The 20,233-nt window shown below is 36.1% G+C and overlaps 1 pseudogene; it reads left to right on the forward strand.

The window, feature by feature from the left end:
- The first annotated feature begins 202 nt into the window (after positions 1-202).
- LOC125194320 lies at positions 203-6,255 on the forward strand (annotated as a pseudogene).
- The last annotated feature ends 13,978 nt before the right edge of the window (positions 6,256-20,233 follow it).

A 20,233-nucleotide genomic window follows, 5' to 3' on the forward strand; every position in this document is an offset into this window, starting at 1 on the left:
AATTACCTCAGATTTAATCATAATCATGGTTAAAACAATAGGGGAAGAAATTAAGAGCAGTGTAATCAGTAATCAGTGGTAAATAATCATGAAAAATTAAAGTAATTGGTTTTGAAATGACCTGCAGTGTACTATATTTATTCCATTTGCTTTTGCTATATATAAATGCACAAAATCCAAAACCAAATTCCTACAGATTTTTTTCACTGCTGTTTCTTGTTTTTTCAAACACTCCTTGCAATTGCCATTTTTAAAACTCTGCGGAAAACTCCCAATCAGTTTCTGGGCATCTTTTTTTCCCTCTTTAGTCCAAACCCTTTTTCCCATTTCGCTCAGTGAGTGGGAAAGGGAGCATCTTTTCGTGCTTTTAATTTGTATTTTTTTCTTGTTATTTTTTGATGATCGAATGGTGTTTATGTTGTGAATTGGGTTCGAATTATTTGATGTGTATGAATTGCTGAAGTGAAAAGATAAAGATTTTATTGAGATTAAATGGGTGATCTGCCGGTTGGCGGCGGAGTGGCGGAGATGGCTTCACATTCAACGCCATTAGCTGAGCCGAACCGGTTGGAGATTGGGGCAGAAAATTGGGCGGTGGCTGAGAGAGCCGCAGCTGAGATAATTGGAAAGGCACAACCTACTCCTGTATCAGAGGAGAGGAGAAGAGAGGTGGTTAATTATATTCAGAGATTATTCAGGGATTGTGTTGGCGCTGAGGTGAAATATTAAGTTTTTCTTTGAATGATTTATGTTTGTTTGCATACATTTTATGCCTATGTTTTGCCACTGGTTTTGACATTTCTATATTCTGTGTTATGATGCACATGGTGATTGTCTGATGAGGATTCTTGCATCTCAATATATGCTATGTTTACTGACATATGGCGATTACTCGATGAGAAATCTTGTGTTTAGAATGGTAGGTTGGCGGCTCTCAATATATGCTTTATTGTCGACTTATGGTTATTGCTCGATAGGAAATCTTGCGTTTAGATTTTAGGATGATGGTTTATCGGCTCTCTGTATATGATATGTCATTGGCTCATGGTGTTTGCTCGATGGCAAATCTTACGTTTAGAAGGGCTCTCTCTATGCATGCTATGTTATCGATTATGGTGATATATTATGGTAGGTGAGATGAAATCTTGCATTTGGTGATGGCAGTTAGCCGCACTCTAATTGATGTGCTATGGACTTTGTGTGTCTGTGTGATGCATAGCATGGATCAACGGTGATTTCACCATGCATTCTGTGATGTTCTAATTTGGTTTGCATGCATGGATATAATATGATTTGAATTGTGTACTGGGATAGCATTTATGGCAGATGTAGGTGCGATTGTTCCGGTTTTTTTCTCTTGCATAATTAATGCTGTGCAATGCGTATATATCTGAAAGGAAGTTGGGGATTTGAGATAGAAGGGGTTTTTTGGAGGTTATAATTAGGAAGTAGTTGTTTGCTGTCTTCGACATAGAAAAGCTCGAATTGGTCCACGTGTCGTGATTTGGATATGGGATACTTGTTGTGTTTAGGGCTTAGGGATAATTGGTGAAATATGCACTGATATGATTTGATATGTTTTCCCTTGTTTAGTTGCTATAAAGGATCTTCTAAATTAACACAACTTTGTCGTTATATGCATTTATCGATAAACCTTTTATTTAAGGCTAAAAATAATATGTATACGGGAGAAAGTTGACGATGTGCGACAAATAGTTTTTTTTCTTGACACGTGTTTGATATCTAGGAAAGTTCTCTATTTATTGTATCCAACATAAAAAAGATTTATCAAATTGGTCAACACATCTTTCATTTTGATATGGGAGCTGGGAGACTTGTTGTGTTTAGACATTATTGGCAAAAGATGTAATTAGTATGATTTGATAGGTTTTTTCTGTTGTTTAGTTGCTTTAAGGCTATTCTAAATCCATATAACTTTGTTGTTAGATGCATTTATAGACAAAGCTATTGTCTTTATATACATATATGATAGCACATTACTAAGTACTGATATGAATATCGAAAATCTATATTCCGCCCTTTCTCAATATATTGGAATTTATGTTTGTTATAAGTTTACTTTTGACATGTGTTAGCATATATGAGGAATGTATTGTCAGAAAATAACAATAATAACCATTCAATAACTTTGCTAATAAATTTATTCCATTCGTTCAGAGGAATTCCTACCAAATAGTCTTTCTTTTTTTGCCCCAAACTCTTATATATTTATTTGTTGGATAAAATTTTGGACTTTTTGCAGGTCTTCCCATATGGATCCGTGCCACTAAAAACTTATCTTCCAGACGGAGACATTGATTTAACCGCGTTTGGCGGTGCACATGTCGAAGACACTTTGGCAGATAAAATGAGATCTGTATTAAAAGAAGAAGAAGTAAATACAGATGCTGAGTTCGTAGTAAAGGATGTCCAACTCATCCGTGCTGAGGTATGCTTACTTTTTTATGAGTAAAGATGCTTAATTAGATAATAAATACTGTCTATTTCATAATTAAGAAGATTCTGGTTGCACCATCTTGTTCCGTGGCTGATAGATGTTTCAGAGAAGTCATGAAACCCTTCTTGTGAAAAACCTCTAAAATCTAGTTAATCTATAATGAGTTATATTTTCATGTGTTTTTCATCTTGCTGATAAGTTTGGATATTAATTCAAAGGGGCCTGCTTAAATCACTTGAAATTTATGGAAGTTTGTGAAGTCTGGCTTGATGAAGTAGCTTTCTTATGTGGCAGGTTAAGCTTGTGAAATGTATTGTTCAGGATATTGTTGTGGACATATCGGTTAATCAAATTGGGGGTCTTTGTACTTTATGCTTCCTCGAGCAGGTAAATTATGTGTATTGACTTATTTTATTCCTTGATCAGAAATCTTGATAATTGCCTCACAACAGCTATGATGCAATTTCTTTCCTTTCAGGTTGATCGTCTGATTGGTCGAGACCATCTGTTCAAGCGCAGTATTATCTTGATCAAGGCATGGTGCTACTATGAAAGTCGTATTCTTGGTTCTCATCATGGGTTGATTTCTACCTATGCCTTGGAGACGCTCGTGCTGTACATTTTCCATCTGTATCACTCAGCACTAGAGGGACCTTTAGCCGTGAGTCCTCCTAAGTACAATCCGTTTCTTTGTTTTACCTTGACTTAATAATCCTAACCAGCCACATTCTACTTCAGGTTCTATACAAGTTTCTGGACTGTTTCAGCAAATTCGACTGGGATACCTATTGTGTTAGCTTAAATGGCGTAGTCCGCCTTTCTTCACTGCCAGATTTTGTTGGTGAGCATTTTTTTTTATTAATTGGAATCACATAGTTGGATTATCGGATGGCTGAAATTTAACTTATTCTTGTGTTCTCTGTTTGCAGTTGAGATCCCAGAAGATAGTGACAAGGATTTATTGCTTAGCAATGATTTCCTGAATTATTGTATCCACATGTTTTCAGTTCCTTCTAGAGTTGGTGACAAAACTCCACTTGTGTTTCCGAAGAAGCATCTTAATATAGTTGATCCACTGAAAGAATTGAATAATCTTGGGCGTAGTGTCAGCAAAGGTATGCATCGTTTATTACTGAATTTGGATAGAATTCTACCCTTTTGAGTAGTCTATAATATACATACATCCATGTACTGTTTTAATGTATAATCATCGACTGCATGAGTTGTATCTGGATATGAAATCGGTTCGTATGTTATGCTATTATCACATAGGTGGATGTCAGTTATGTAGAATTTGACGTCTCTTTTTTTTTTGTAAAAATCTGTATTTTGTAAAGGGAACTTGTACCGGATACGCAGTGCCTTCTCCTATGCATCTAGAAAACTTGCAAGGATACTACTACAGCCTCAAGATTCCATTGCTAACGAGCTTAAAAAGTTCTTCGCAAACACTATGGCAAGGCATGGAGGTGGACAAAGGCCTGATATTCAGGATTTCGACAAATTGCTAATAAGCAACAGAGCTGTATCTGTTGTTCCCTATCCAGGGTTTTGTAAAACTGATAATTTTGACGAATACATAGATGTGTGTGCCGTATCAACTGCAGGTTGGCAGTCTAGTTCAGGTAAAATGTCCGAAGATTTACCTCATGGGATTCAAAGGACATTAGACACTGATTTGGGTTCTCAAACTCCAAGTGTAGAAGAGAGTGTCAATGGAATCAAAGATTCAGATAAGTTGGATATTGGAAAGAATGCTTCTTTATCAGCCTTGTCAGGAACAGGTGATGGAGGACTTTCTACTATTGGCAGTCGTGAAGAAAACGTGTTAGTTGACAATTGCAACACAGTGTTTTCAACTGAACTGAGGGATTCTAATCATGTGGTAACGGACCAGTGTCGCACAAGTATGAGTGGATTGGCCGAATCATTAAACTCAATGGATCTTACGGGGGATTATGATTGTTGCATTCAACACTTGCAATATGGTCGATTGTGCTATGAATATGGCTTAGGTATGCATTCTTTGCCCGTGATTCCCTTGCCAAGTCCTACCTACCCGTGGGAAGGTCACCACCCTGTATTACATTATAAGCAGAACAGTTTCTCCCATCATCACGGCGGATTTCATCAAAGTCCGGCTTTCTATGGCATGCAACCCGTACATTTTCCAGCTGTCTCATTTCCATGGGAGGATGTGCCAAAACACCGCGGGACGGGAACATATTTGCCATATATGGTAGGTTGATCTATTATTTTTACAAAATATGATCTTTTCATATATAATTATTGGCCTTTTACTTTGTGATTTTTGTAGAATATGTCGCCTCATGGTAATAGATTTCCGGTTCTGAAAGAAAGGATCCAGGCACCGACAGGATCCACAAGTCATCACAACTGGCGAAATATGAGCTTTCCGGAGCCAAATATGCTGGACAGAAGCAGCCACGAGCTCTCACAGCCCGTTGACAAAGCTGTAGGCGGTGGTGCTAGCTCGTCCGACAGCTACCCTCTTCATCAGTATGAGTATCCTAATGCAAATGGCTCCCTCGTATACCGGGAGGGCACTGAAGTTGAGCTGGTTGGGCATCCACCTGGGTCAGAAAACAGTTGGCCACAAAGAACAGTCTCTTCGTCTCCCAGAACTCCGTCTGGGGCCCACAAAGCTGTAGCCTCTGGTGCTAGTTCGTTCGACAGCTACCCTCTTCATCAGTACGGGCATCCTGATGCAAATGGCTCGCTCATCCACCGGGAAAGCACTGAAGTTGAGTTTGTTGGACATCCACCCGGGTCAGTAAACAGTCGGCCACAACAAACAGTCTCTTCTCGCAGAACTACGTCTGGGGCACACAATGCTGTAGCCGATGGTGGTAGCTCGTCCGACAGCTATCTTCCTCATCAGTACGGGCATCCTAATGCAAATGGCTCGCTCATATACCGGGAGGGCACTGAAGTTGAGTTTGTTGGACATCCACCCGGGTCAGAAAACAGATGGCCACAACGAACAGTCTCTTCGTCTCCCAGAACTCCGTCTGGGGCGCACAAGTCTGTAGCCGCTGGTGCTAGCTCGCCCGACAGCTATCCTCTTCATCAGTACGGGCATCTTAATGCAAATGGCTCGCTCATCCACCGGGAGGACACTGAAGTTGAGCTGGTTGGACATCCACCCGGGTCAGAAAACAGTTGGCTACAAAGAACAGTCTCTTCATCTCCCAGAACTCTGTCTGGGGCGCACAAGACGCAAACTGCACCAAGCAGCGAGCAGGATCGGTAAAAATTCAGTCCCAACTCATGTTTGGTTGACGATGATATTGCTTACTCGTCTTGCATTTAAGCGATTTCTGCTGCTTCGTTGCTTGTAGGATTGCGTTGAGGTCTTCATACCGACTCAAGGATGAAGACGACTTCCCTCCATTGTCCAACTGACAGCGGTAACATTTATGTTGTTTGTTATCACATAAAGTATGAGCAAGCTCTTGGATTTTCATCCCAAACCAGTGTGCCCGAGGTGTGGCTTGCGCCTCTGTGGTGTCGACTCCCGAATGTTGTGTTTAAGGCCTTGTGAAACTGTTGTAACTTTATAGCATTGTGTTTCATATTTAGTGCCTGTCTGCCTGCATAATTTGGCAACATAGGTTCAACCTAAAGGTTTTTGCATAGAACTATTCAAATCTTGATCCTCAACTTTTTTCTTCTTTGTTTTACATCATATATTGTGTAGTTTAGTCATCACCATTGCTGCTGAAGATGTCAAATGAATATTCTCTTTGCTGAAATTAAAGAAATTGTCATGATTCTCTCTCTCTCTCTCATCAATTGTATGAATGTTGGATAGCACTGTTCTTAGCATTCCCAACCGTTGTAATGCATGATATGCAGATGACAATTTCATTATGCAAATGTGTGTTTGGTTATTCAGAAGTAAAATTGATTTGAGATTATTTAAGATTAAATTTGACTCAAAATTAATTTTGTGACACGGTAGGACTAGGACTTATAAAGTAATACAAGTAGTGCAATGCATGGCTTAGAACATGGAGCGCACCACTGTGTTTAAGTTTAACTATAAATTCCTGACGTTGGCGCTCGCTCTCTTCCAATGGCAGCAAAATTTCCGCCTCCGATCCCCACAGCCAAAGGCGTCCGATCCGCTGCGGACACAATCCTATCTCAGCATATCGACCAATCCATTCACACCCCCGAGCTCACGCTTCCTCACCACGTAGCTCGATCCAAACCGGGTGAAATCACATACCAATCACTCCTATCGAGGGACAATGAAGCACTGCGAGTATTTCTGAGATCGGTCAGAGATTTCGGAGCTGTTAGAATCAGTGGTCACGGAATTCTAACGGAGGACCTCAGCCTTGTTTTGGCTAACAGTGATCGGATATTCACGGTCCCGTGCTGCCATAGTTATGGACATCACGACCAAATCGATTGGGCCGCCAATGATCATCGGATTGCCCAAGAGGCTACCGCGGCCATCGGCCTGCAGAATTATCAGATTTTCCGGTTAGTTTATTTTCAAATGCCGATTTTTTATTTTTACTAATTTTGCTAGTAATAGACATTTTCAGAATTTCGTGCTATTGAAACTAGAAAGAAAGAAGTTGTAAACATTCCACAAAGTTTCTCACATTTCACTTTCTCATCGTCATTCATATTTTTGAACCTACTTTCTATTACATTTCTTAAAATCATTGTCGAATCAAACTATAACAAATTTTGTGCGACTGAATATATTATTAACCCATAAAAGTACTTTTACTTCGGCTAAAGCTGAAAACATATACTCCCTCCGTCCCACATAATTTTACCCAGTATTTCATTTTAGTCCGTCCCACATAATTTTACCCATTTCACTTTTACCATTTTTGGTAGTGGACCCCATATTCCACTAACTCATTCCTACTCACATTTTATTATAAAACCAATACTTTAAAAGTAGGACCCACATCCCACCAACTTTTTCAACTCACTTTCTATTATATTTCTTAAAACCCGTGTCAAGTCAAACTGTGTAAAATTATGTGGGACGGAGGGAGTATAACACCAAAAATTCCATATAATAGTAAAATTACTCCAGAAATACTCCTCATAGATTGTGTGAGTTGGCTAAGCGTTAGAGAGGAAATGCTGGCCAAAGGTCTCTTTCTTGAAATCCTCCATATTATTTCTTTTAGGTTTATATTTATTTAGCCATCCAAAAAAATCCCATGGAGTAGATAGATATAATTAGTAATTCTTTGACATTACAATTGCATTTCTAAATAATTTCATAAAATAAGATGTTATTTAGGTGATATTTTATTTTTGTTCCTGTGCAGCCAAAAGATGGATAACGCTACAAAAAAGCTGGAAGAAATTGCCAAAGAATTGGGTAATATTATATTTCAACGTGGCACGTATAAGTATCAAAATTCGATTGAATTAGGGGAGTCCAAATTCAGCATTTACAGGTACCATCGAGCCAACATAATTGATCCAAAATCATCTATAGTTACTGAAACAAGCCATGAGTCTTGTCCCTATGCTTTGAGCCTCCATCTTTTCTTAGATCCGGGTGAATTTTGCCTCGAAACGAGCTCAGGTCTCGTCTCTTTCGAAACAAAACCCAAGTCCCTCGTCTTGACAATTGGAAATGAGTTCAAGGTGAGACTATATATCTATAAAAGTCATATTGAATAATACTTCCTACGTCCCTATAAAATAGTCTCATTTCTATATTTTTTGATATGCGGATTTCATTATATTTTTCTTTCTTTTTCATATCTTACCATTTTCGCATTAAAAACTCGTGACACCCCCGAATTCTCCAATTTTAGGGGTGACTGGTGAGTGAGTATATTTTATTTATTTTTTTACTAAATTTTGGTATATAATTTTTTATGTAGTTAATGAGAGTAGGTGAAATTAAATCGGCTGAGGGTAAATATACGCATAACCCTTTCCTTCAGACGGGAAGGTCGTCATTTTCATTGCGGCAGAAATGGACAGTTTCCAAGTTGAATCAAGACCCAGTTATTTCTTTGTGGGATCAGATTTTGATTTTATTTGCTCTTGTATTGATTTATAAACTTTTCTCTTACATATTTTGGTAAATGAAATGCTTAAATAATTGTGTGTATTTGCTGCGATGGGATTTCTTTGATGAGACTTATATATGAAACCACAAATACCATTTTATAGTATGTAACATTTGAATGAAATGCTATGATATGATTATACTAGCAATTTGTGATTGCTCTGTTAATTATATAGCAAGAAAATGTTAGGGAGATTCAATATAGAGAACAGAAAAACGGATATCTGAAAGTCTTACAAAACACTTTCAGATCAAATCAATTTCGGTGGTTCTACCAAAGTTATTTGATCGGATAAAATTCAGAGAATGCAGAACCTTCTTATGTGTATTCGAGATAATGAACCAGAAAACTTGATCGGATTTTGAAGAAGATAAACCGATGCAGCTGTTGACGAAACAATGCATCCGTTGGGATTTAACTGAAAATAACTGATTTTCAAAAAGGTTTCGAAATTGCAAATTAGTCCTTTGATTTTCAGAAATTACATTTTCGTATGAATTTCTTATAAAGCAATTTCGTTGGAAATAAAAAATTTCCAAGCTCGACCCCAGCCAGGGGCTCTGCCCCTTGGACCCCGCTACCCGGGGCGCTGCCCCCGGACCCCCGTTCATCTGTTTAGGGGTTTCGCCCCTAACATCATAATGAATTCAAATAAGTATGCACTTCGCACCTCCATACTTAAATGATGTATCATTATAACAATAACCGATCAATCAAGTTAATCCAATTACACTAAAATATCCAAGAAAGGTGATTGAGATAGGAAATATAAAAAAATTGTGAACAAGCTAAGATTTTAAATGTTTTGTTTGATAAGATAAAAACCGAAATTATATACTTCCTCCATCCCATTTTTAATCATTTTTAATGTTGATATTACGAGACCCATGTAAATAAAATCTGAAAGCTATAATCTAATCTACTCATTTTAAATCCATGAGCTCACTTCCACGAGAACATTAATTGTTTTTCCATATATGTGAATAAAATTATAAATTTTGCAATTCCTATGATATTGTTTAATTTGCATGTACGTGTATGTGTCCATCCGTGTTACTCCCTTCGTCCAACTTTAGCAGTTCCGTTGACTTTTTTGCACTCTCTTCTCTCTCTTACTTTACCATTTTTCTATTTTAGTTATTTATTATCATTTTTATAAAAGGAGTGCAGAAAAGTCAACAAGACTACTAAAGTGGGATAGATGAAGTATATTTTTCATAAACTTTTGTGAAAACAGGACGAGTGCAGTTTTTCCATATTTTTGTATCTTCGAAGCAACTTTTCATGTGCAGCTGTACAACTTTATTCAAAGTTTTATATCAAAGTCCAAAAGGCTTAAATAAGAAAATAATGAGCATGACAATTATTTGACTATTCGTGTTATATTTGCTTTGACTATTCGTGATATATTTGCGAGCAGTGTTAGTTAAAATTTGAATCTTCGAAAGCTTTCAAGCCCTGTTTTCTTTCTCATATAAAAATCAGCTTCATGTACGACTTAAGCTTTTTTAACAATTTGAAAAGTTCAACTGGACTTTCACTATATGTCATTTTCAAATGGTCGATGATGTACGATTTATCACACATGATGTATTATGTATATACTGTATATATATTTGTATTTATATATATATATTCAAAACTATTGCATCGTGAATTGCCAGCTTATAAATAAAATATATGTATACTAATTATTAAGAATTAAATTAAATGTTATCCAAAGCTTACATATTAATTTATACGAAATGATTAAGATTACAATTATATGTTATCAACGACGGACGTAGGTGGGGTCGGGTGGGGTCGACCGACCCCATCGCCGTCCGATGAGGCTGCCGAAAAAACTTCATTTTTTTGACCTCCGACCAAACGCAACAGCATCTCCGACCCCACACAGTAGATCTCCACCCCATGGTTTGGCCTTCATCGGAGTAACGAGAGGACGAATCAGTTGGATTAATAAGGAGATATTGGGGATGGCGGAGAGAGACAGTAAAAAATAGGAGTAAAATTGATATACTCTAAATAGATTAAACAATTCCCCACTTCTTAATTTATTTAATAGTAATAAAATTAGATGAGAGGGCATCATGGCCTATTAAAATATAAAATCAGTCGGTTTCTTTTAACATACATATTGATGGCTTAATTGGTTGAATTAGTTAGGTTATCACCATAATTATCATATAGCATATGTCATTAACCATAATTTCATTCTATTTTTATTTCATTTATTGAGTTTTAAAATTAGTTATCAATTACCAAGTGATTATTATTTTTATAATATTTTCTTAATTTTTTTTATATAAGCTGCTAAAATATGATGGGAGGTGTATGATTTAATAATATCTTAGTACATATAGAGAGGGAAACATTTAATTACTACTGTTATAAATGAAAGAAATATTTGAGTAGATTTTGTTGAATATAGATATTCCTATGAAAATATCATTCATAACAGAAGATATGACTGACTATTATATGATTTGAAATATTTTTTAAATAATTATTTGTTATATTTTTTATTAATTAAATTATGTTTTTAAAACAATTATTTAATAATAATAATTATTATTATTATTATTATTATTATTATTATTAATTGTGTATTATATCCGACCCCACGAGCTACATTTTCTGGGTCCGTCATTATATGTTATGGATGGTCTTGGTATATATGAAATGGATTAACTATAACATAACAAATATTTAATGAGAAATATAACTCAGACAAACAAGGCATGAACTGTTTAAAAAGTATTTGAAATCTTGCTTTGTGCTTAAAAGGGTGTGCCTCTTTTCATTTCACGGGCTTTATGGATATCTTCTTTTTTGTTTCAACGCATTTTACCCCAAAAAAGTATTGAATTATATATTCAACCATTGCATATTTCTTCCGTTCCACTCTAAGTGACATATTTTTCTTTTTGTAACGTCTCACTATATATGATATACGTATTTGAAATCTTGCTTTGTGCTTAAAAGGGTGTGCCTCTTTTCATTTCACGGGCTTTATGGATATCTTCTTTTTTGTTTCAACGCATTTTACCCCAAAAAAGTATTGAATTATATATTCAACCATTGCATATTTCTTCCGTTCCACTCTAAGTGACATATTTTTCTTTTTGTAACGTCTCACTATATATGATATACATTTTAAATATAAAAACATCATTCTCTGTACTTTTTTCTTCCTCTTACTTTATTTTCTCCACTGTACTCACAAAATAATACTGTAAAAATTCAGTGCCAAATTAGAAAAGCATCACTTAGAATGAGACAAATAGAGTAATATTTTAATTAATATTTGGCAGTTGACTTAGAGTGTCCACAATTGATGGAACAGTTACGTCACAGCCGCAAAAAAACTTATCCCCTAGTCAGCACAGCCACAAAAAACTTGTTCGCCTAGTCAGTACAACCACAACAACTTGTCCGTCTACAATAATAGTCATGCCACAACCACAAATCAAATTATTTTATCAATTGTTGGTATATTTTAATTATACTAGGATTAATTAATTGGATAAAAATAATTTTAAAAAAAAACATAATTCATTAAAAATAAAAATTAAAACCAAGTCTTCGTTGTTTAAAAAATATTGAAAATTTATACATCGAAAATTACAAAAAAATGCTAAAAAACATAATTCATTTATAACTAATTAGTCTACGAGAATTGCAAACAAAAGTAATCACGATATGCTCGCTCCCCTAAGTGTCCGTGTCTCTTCAACAATATCGGCCTGGAGTTGGTGATGTGATGTTTCCTCTCATGTATCAAGGAAAACTCAGAGCAAGTATTCATCGGTACGCGGTACACCCATTTGAATCTGGACGGTAGCAACACCGTGACTTAGTAAGTTTTCTAACTAAAGTTTTACATGCGGGAAACTATATAATCCTTCTATTCAACATGTTTGCATGGGACTTGAGAACTTCATTTTGAGTTACAAACAAGAATTATAATTATAATTATAAAAGAAATCAAATGTTGGAATAGTGAATGTACGAGCCAAATTAATGGACAAGAACCGGGGCGAGAACAGTCGGGTCCAGGCCCCTACCCGGACTGAGCGATACGGATCCGTAACGGTCATACCCATTAAATTCCATAAAATTATGTTTAGTAATTAAAATATAAAATAGTTAATGCAGTAAGGCTCTTTCTTTTATAGTATACATGTTTGTTGATCAATTTAGGAAATCAAAGCTGTGATTTATGAGTGATGTTTATATAAATAGTTTACTATCCTTATTTAATTAAGAGTGATGCTAAATGGCCATATTATGGCCAGTCACACAGGATTAATTTAGTCAGTTTGCTGATATCAAAAAATTAAAAGTACTTAAATATCCTTCTCCCGTTTTCAGTCTTTTTGTTTCCCTCCATCGATTATTGAGAAGTCAGCCACTTTCAAATTTCAAATTTAAATGCATTAATTACTCCTTAATAGCAGATTTAATTACTTTACTTAATGAGAGTGTAATCTATCATCTCTTGTAAGATTATACTACTGTACATGTTAGTGAATAGTGATGGACTGATGGTACGACAAATGCCATTTTAGTAGTAACATTTTACTTTCTTAATTTTATAAAATTAAATTATAGATTAACAAATCTATTTATAAATTTAAATTATACTATAATGAATCTTAGTTATAAAGTTTAAAAAGAAAAATTTATACGATAAGTGTATTAATAAACTCAATTAAAGAAAGTCAATTCTAATGAAAATGATAATTGAACAAATCAATCTACTACTTTTTGTATACTATTATTTAAATTTAATTGAACAATTAAGTTGAATTTTAGATATAAATGAACAATTGAATAGCGACTAATGTATAACTTTAATTCAAATTTAAAAAAGAATAAATTATCCAATTTAACCTAAAATTCACATATAATATATAACTGAATCTAAACACAATTGATCATTCGATTTTGCTCTAAGACTCAATTAAATTGAGTAGTAGTATTAATAAAAATTCTGGAGTGTATCAAATTGATTCATCTACCTTTTATATTTTATATTCAGTTGTGGTTGGGCAATTAGGGTAAATTTTAGATTCAAATGCTCAATTAAATTCTATAATTACATCTTATAAAAAAGTGAATCTAAGTATTATTGAATTGCTTAATTGATTCTATGTTTAGTTAACTCTAAGTTCGATTGAATTGTTAGTTACATATTACAATTAAGTGGATCTAAGTACTTTTAAATTGCTCAATTGATTCTATGTTCAATCAACTATTTAATTGAATTATATAGTTACATCTTATAATCAAGTGAATCGAAGCATTATTGAATTGTTCAATGCTTCAATTGATAGTAATATTCAATTAACTCAAGTTTAGTTGGATTGTTTATTAAATCTTATAATCGAGTGAATCTAAACAGTATTGAATTGTTCAATTGTTTTTCAATTCAATTGAATAATTTAGTTGTGTCTTATATTTAAGTGAAAGTAAGCACTATTGAAATTTATTCAGCCGAATATAGCTTCAATTAAATATCAAACCAATTTATATTCGATTGAATAATTTGATTTTAAAATTCATGTATTTGTTTGATTATATGATGATCTTTATTGTTATTTTTCAAATAAAATTTTAATTAGTTACCGTCGTTGCATTATCCACACTAAAGTAACAATGTCGTCGAGAATATCATCGTCGTTGGAAACTTTTTTCCTACTCAAAAGCGGTGTCAAAATACGTGGCTTGAGAATTACAACTTGCCTCAAACAACATGTTTCGGTTTAAAATTTTAAGGTAAAATTATAAATTCCATGAATAAAAAGTCGTATATAATCAATGCTTAATTAAAAGTTAGTAACAAATTTTTACCTTATATAATTAATCAGTTTATTCTTAAATTATAGTAAAATATAAACGATTAATGTTATAAGGTCTATTAGCATTATTTTTTAACTTATGCCATGACTCATGTTTATTTGTAAATGTAAATTTTACTTATTAGAGTATGCTATATGGCGTAAGTTGTTAAAATTGAAATAATTAAAAAAAAATTGCAGTAGTTGGAAAAAGAGAATAGTAAGTATGGGCCCAACTCCCAATACATCTTCTTCCTCTTCCTCCTGTTTCTAGTTTCCAATGCTTTAAGGGCATCCACAATGGTGGCCCTCTTGGGCATGTCCAAGCCACCATTTCTTGGGCATGCCCAAGAAACTTGGCCCTTGCCCTCAAAACTTGGCCACCACAATGGTGGCCCTCCGGGCCACCATTTTTTTTTTCTATTTCAACAATTAAAATTGTTTTTATACATTTTTGGTATATTTTAATATTGCTAGAATAAAAATTATATGCATATAATAAGTAAAAAATGCATAATTAAAAAAAATGCATACTTTAAAAATTACTAAAAACATTTGAAACCAGATTGTCGTAGTATTATAGATAGGGTAAAATTATACAACGACAATGTCTTAAATACAAAAAAAAAAAGACGCACACCGCCCGACTACTCGGTGTCGTCATCGTCATCCATCACATCATCGGCACCGCCTCCACCGCTCCATCGCCGCGACCGCCACTTGCACCGACCCCACTGCCGCTGGCACCGCCCGACTACGACCCTTCCGACCATCCCAACTTCGACCTCAGTCAAATAATGAGGTCGTAGTAGAATCTCTTGGTCTCCGGATCAGTTGACTTCTCGTACAAGGCCAAATTATCCTGAAGTTGCTTCATCATCTGCACCTCTAGGGTATGAGCCAAAGCCGCTCGCGGTGTTGCGGGCATTGCTGAAGAGGTCGCAGCGGAGAGCCGGTTCTAGATTCCCGGATTGCGGCACGCTAGCCCTGCGGACATGGGCGTCGAGAGAGTCTGGAGGGGGGCTCCTCCTCCGAAGCATCATCGTTCAGGTCGAAGGCGCGCGAGTCACTACTACTGCTGTAGTTGTCGGCGACGCCCAGTCTAGTCCGCTTCGGCCCAGAGACAGGATCTTTGTCGATGAGGACCCTGAATTTCGGGCAGTCACGCAGCACGAGGTATTCGTCCCAGTAGGTAAACTTCGGCCACGATTCAGTATTGAACAACCGATACGACAACGCTCGTACGTCGGCTTCGGTGCGGCCGCTCTCAGCAAGGCGGAGTTGGGTCTCGTATATGCCACTGAACCTCTTCAACGCTTTAGTAATCCTTCCGAACTTCTTCCGGACCTGGCTAGCCGTACGCTCGACGCTCCCATCTGGTTTGAATTCGTTGTACACATCGAAAAAGCGATTCCAAAAGCAAACGTCGGTCTGATCCGTACCGACTATAGAATCGGTCGTGACCGCATACCAGGCTCTGGCTACAGCAATGGATTCTTCATTGCTATAGTAGGTCGACCACCGGTTTCCACCGCCACCGCCACCGCCGCCGCCGCCGCCACCGCCGCCTCGCCGACCACTTCGGCGCCACCTCCTCCGGTGCTCTGCTCTCCACGGCGGCCGGCGGTTCGACCACCGCCGCCGCTTCGCCCCCCACTGACAAACTCGTATTTTAGTGCCATGATTGGTGTGTTGATATGCTTAATTTGTGAGTTTTTGTGCTCAAAATGGTTATTTCCAGCCAATTACTCTTTGTTTCGGAGTTCACGTGTTTGTTGAAGTGTTTTAGGCAAAATAGGCAAAAAGATGTGAAACAGAATCCCACCCGGCCGGGTGATATTTTGGTCAGAAAAGCCACCCGGCCGGGTGGCATTGAGAAGCCGTGGAGAGTACAGAGAGTTCGAGAGAAGACTCACCCGGCCGGGTGATTTTACAGTGCAACAATTCCACCCGGCCGGGTACGTATTTCTGGCGATTTTTCCAAGCAAAAACGCGATTTTCTGAAAGAGGGAAATAAGAAAGAAAAGCTAGGGCAACTCCACTCATTCCCTACCACCGTGAAACACACACTCCATCTCTCTCAAGCACTCTTGGAAGAAGATTGAAGATTCAAGCTTCAATTCATCCGCCAATTGTACTCCGTATCATGTTTTCCATTGTTTTCTTTAGTTTCTCTTTGTTTTCTACCATGAACATGAGTAGCTAAACATCTTTTATGTAGAATTCTTGGTGAAGATGCATTGATTTATAGTTTTAATCCAATTGACTTCGTTTTTATCTTGCTCTTGCAATTGTTTGAATTGTTCTTGTGCTTTTTCCTAACAATTGCTTGATCACCAATTGGGAGTGTAAGGTTTCTTAGACTAATCGGGAGATGAAATATTTAACCTTGAAAGAAGAATTATTCACACCTTAATTCAATAAAACTCGGGAGAGTTGAGGTTTTGAGTGGGATCTTTAATCTAATCGAGCTATTAGGAGTTAGGTCTAAGAGTTAGAAGGGGACTTCAATTATTACACCTAATCTACGGATTTCTCACCTCGGGAGGGGGTTTAATCTATATTTGTGATTGATTCAACAATTCTGGAGACTTTAAATGGTAAATCGATTTCAATTGGGTTAGGCTATGAGTTGTGCATCGGATCCTTGAATTCTGCATATTTCTTCATCTTTATCTGCAACTTGTTTCTTTGTTCTCTTGTTTAAGTGCTTATTTTAATCTTTGTTTTTATATGCTTTTAGTAGTTGTTAGTTTAAAACCAAAATTCTCGATCGTCTGGATAGTAGTTGAAATTGATTCATGGTACTTAGGTTTACACTTAATTGTCTCTGTGGGATACGATATACTCTTGCTTGCTATTTGCTACAATAGCCCTGTACACTTGCAGGTATTATTTGGGTAAAATAAAGTTGAGTCACCCACCATTTCCGCCATTTCGCCCACCTCCGTCGCCGTTTCGCCCCCCAATGCCTTGATTTCGCCTGCGACCGCCTTGAGTACCGGACACCTGGGTGTCTCGGGTGGTGTTCCCATCAACTGTTCCTACGTGAATCTATCAGATTCAGATAGAGAGGATTGGGTGTTTTGGAATCTGGGAGGTAGTTGCCACTGGCGGCGGCGATTGTGGACTCCACATGTTTCGTTGGAGGGGGGGTCGGACTCGATCTCCACGGTTGGGAAGACGAAAATGCGGCAAATCCCGATTCTCCATAGCCGGGAGAATCATCTCCACCTTGCATTTTGTAGACTTTGAAAATGGTAGAAATTTTTAGGGATTTAGAATGGAGGAAGATAAAAAAAAATGGAATGAATATAGTATTTATAAACATAATTTTCGAATTTAAAAAAAAAAAAAAAATTGGAAAAAAGGTGGGCAGGGCCGCGGCTCTCGGCCCTTGCAGTGGCGGGCCGAGCCGCCTGCCCAAGAGCCTCGGCCTGGCCGAGCGCTCGGCTCTCTCTCGTCCACCCCCCCGAGCCGCGGGCTGCCCTCGCCTCAGTAGTGGGGGGCCGCGGGCTGCCCAAGCCCGGGCCGAGAGCCGCGGCTCCCCCACTGTGGATGCTCTAAGCCATATATTCATTTCTGCAACACCATATCTGCAACCTCGATTCTTCAAAAACAATCAAACTGCTTCTGTCTATTGATTTGTGGTCACAAATAGACATATTGCCAGCAAACTTGGTGCTGTTATCTCCATGGGCGGACCCAAGTAGTAGTAGGGAGGGGCTTAAGCCCTCATTAAAATTATTTTTTCAACTTTTTTCTATTAAATTTTGTTAAAATTTATTCAAATTTAATGTAAATTATGTGTAAAAGCCCCTATAAATAATCTAAATCACCTAAGAAATACTTTGAAATAAAATTTTATAAATTATAGCCCCTATTGATATTTATTTCCGCGTCCGCCCATGGTTATCTCCTCAAGCAATAGAAATTAATTCAATTGAGACACCCAGTTATGTCATTCGGAAAGGAAGGCCGAAATCTGTTCGGTTTAAACTTTAAAGATCCAGCTGAAAACAGAAAAGGTTCCACGTAGGAGACGTCAGGTCTTAGTTTTGGTCTGAGACTTAGTTTTTCTTCAAATTATTGGCTTTATCTTGTGTATTGCTTTGAGAAATACTCATATACAATATGCTCTGCTGTAGCCATGAGTCCATCGGGTTGATCAGAAATACTCATAAAAAATCAACACTTACTTGACATGAAGCTAAACTCATATGATAAATTAGTTATTGTAAATAAGGGATTTTATGCGCAAATCATCATGACAATAAAATTGGCTCCATTTCATGGAAATGCTGGCGGGAGAATAATATTAAGAGGGGAGAAGAAGAGAAAAGTCCACCAATTTCTCTTCTAATTATAAAAGGGTATACAAGTAAAATCAACAATTACTAAACTGAAAATTTTAAGTAAATCAATTTTTTTATGCTACTTAACCAATTTATTACTGGCCATAATGACCACATAGCATTTCCCTTTAATTAAAGGCTCTATATATTTGAAGGACAGCATTAGGGGTCGCCTAATCATTATGTCACCATACAAAAACACGAATGGGATATAACATTTTTGAAGTAAACAAAAGGGTGGATTGTAGTTTCAAATAATTGACACAAGTGGGAATTGTTTTACATTAAAGTTAACACAACTACTTTGGGATTTTTTTATCAATTGATTAAAGAAAAGGAAGAAAGCCAAGTGCATATTAGATGATTCTTATCCACGCAATTTTTATTGATTTATAATTTGTTACCTGATTATTAAAATTTGAATTCTGTTTTATTTTGAAGTAAACAAAATACGGGCTTTATCTTAATATATGCAAATATATAATTTTTTTTTATTGAAAAGAAATTATCTAAATTTGTATAGTGTATATTATATAACATGGCTTAACTTGATAAATTAGTGGATTACATAAATATGATTAAAGTTATAATTTTGGTAAAATTTGATAGGGCCCTTGTCTTATATTAGGGTTTGAGTTAAGCTTAACTATGATATCAAACAATTAGAAATGTCCATATATAATTCTCTATCTTGGTATTACTAACTTATCAAACACGCCCTTAGGACTCGTTTGATAAAAAGATGGGATATGAGAAGATATGTAAATCAAGATAAGAAATACGGGTTTTATGTCAATATATGCAAATATATGATTTTTTCATTGTTGTTTGACTGAAAAGAAATTATCTAAATTTGTATAGTGTATATTATATAACATGACTTAACTTGACAAATTGGTAGGTTATATAAACATGATTAAAGTTATAATTTTGGTAAAATTTGATAGGGCCCTTGTCTTATATTGAGGTTTGAGTTAAGCTTAACTATGATATCAAATAATTAAAAATGTTCCTATATAATTCTCTAGTATTACTAACTTATCAAACACGCCCTTAATATACGCTCTTAGTATACATGTAAAATGTTAATAAATCTTAGTACTATATTTACAGAATTTAAGATATAATTCAGTAAACTATCCTTTAAAATTGAAATTGCAAAGGATAGTAGAGAATGCCACGTACCGTATCAAGTTGCAATTTTTAAAATTAAATCATGGAATAAATAATAGTAATATAATAGGCACACTAATTTAGAAACAAATTTTACAATAGGTTTAGATAAAAAATTTACCGACCTACTCCCTCTAAAAGATATAAGAAGGATTTGATCAAAAAAATCATGCGGCCACACAAATTATTTGATAATTAGCATTTACCTGGAATATATGGCAATTTCAATTTGGCTAAATCATAGTTGTGTGTTTATTATGAGTTCATAAATTATAATTATGAATAAATCATAATTAAGTCCATAATGAAGAATAT

This window comes from Salvia hispanica, chromosome 6, assembly GCF_023119035.1.
Source record: "Salvia hispanica cultivar TCC Black 2014 chromosome 6, UniMelb_Shisp_WGS_1.0, whole genome shotgun sequence".
In the NCBI taxonomy this organism is placed as follows: domain Eukaryota; kingdom Viridiplantae; phylum Streptophyta; class Magnoliopsida; order Lamiales; family Lamiaceae; genus Salvia; species Salvia hispanica.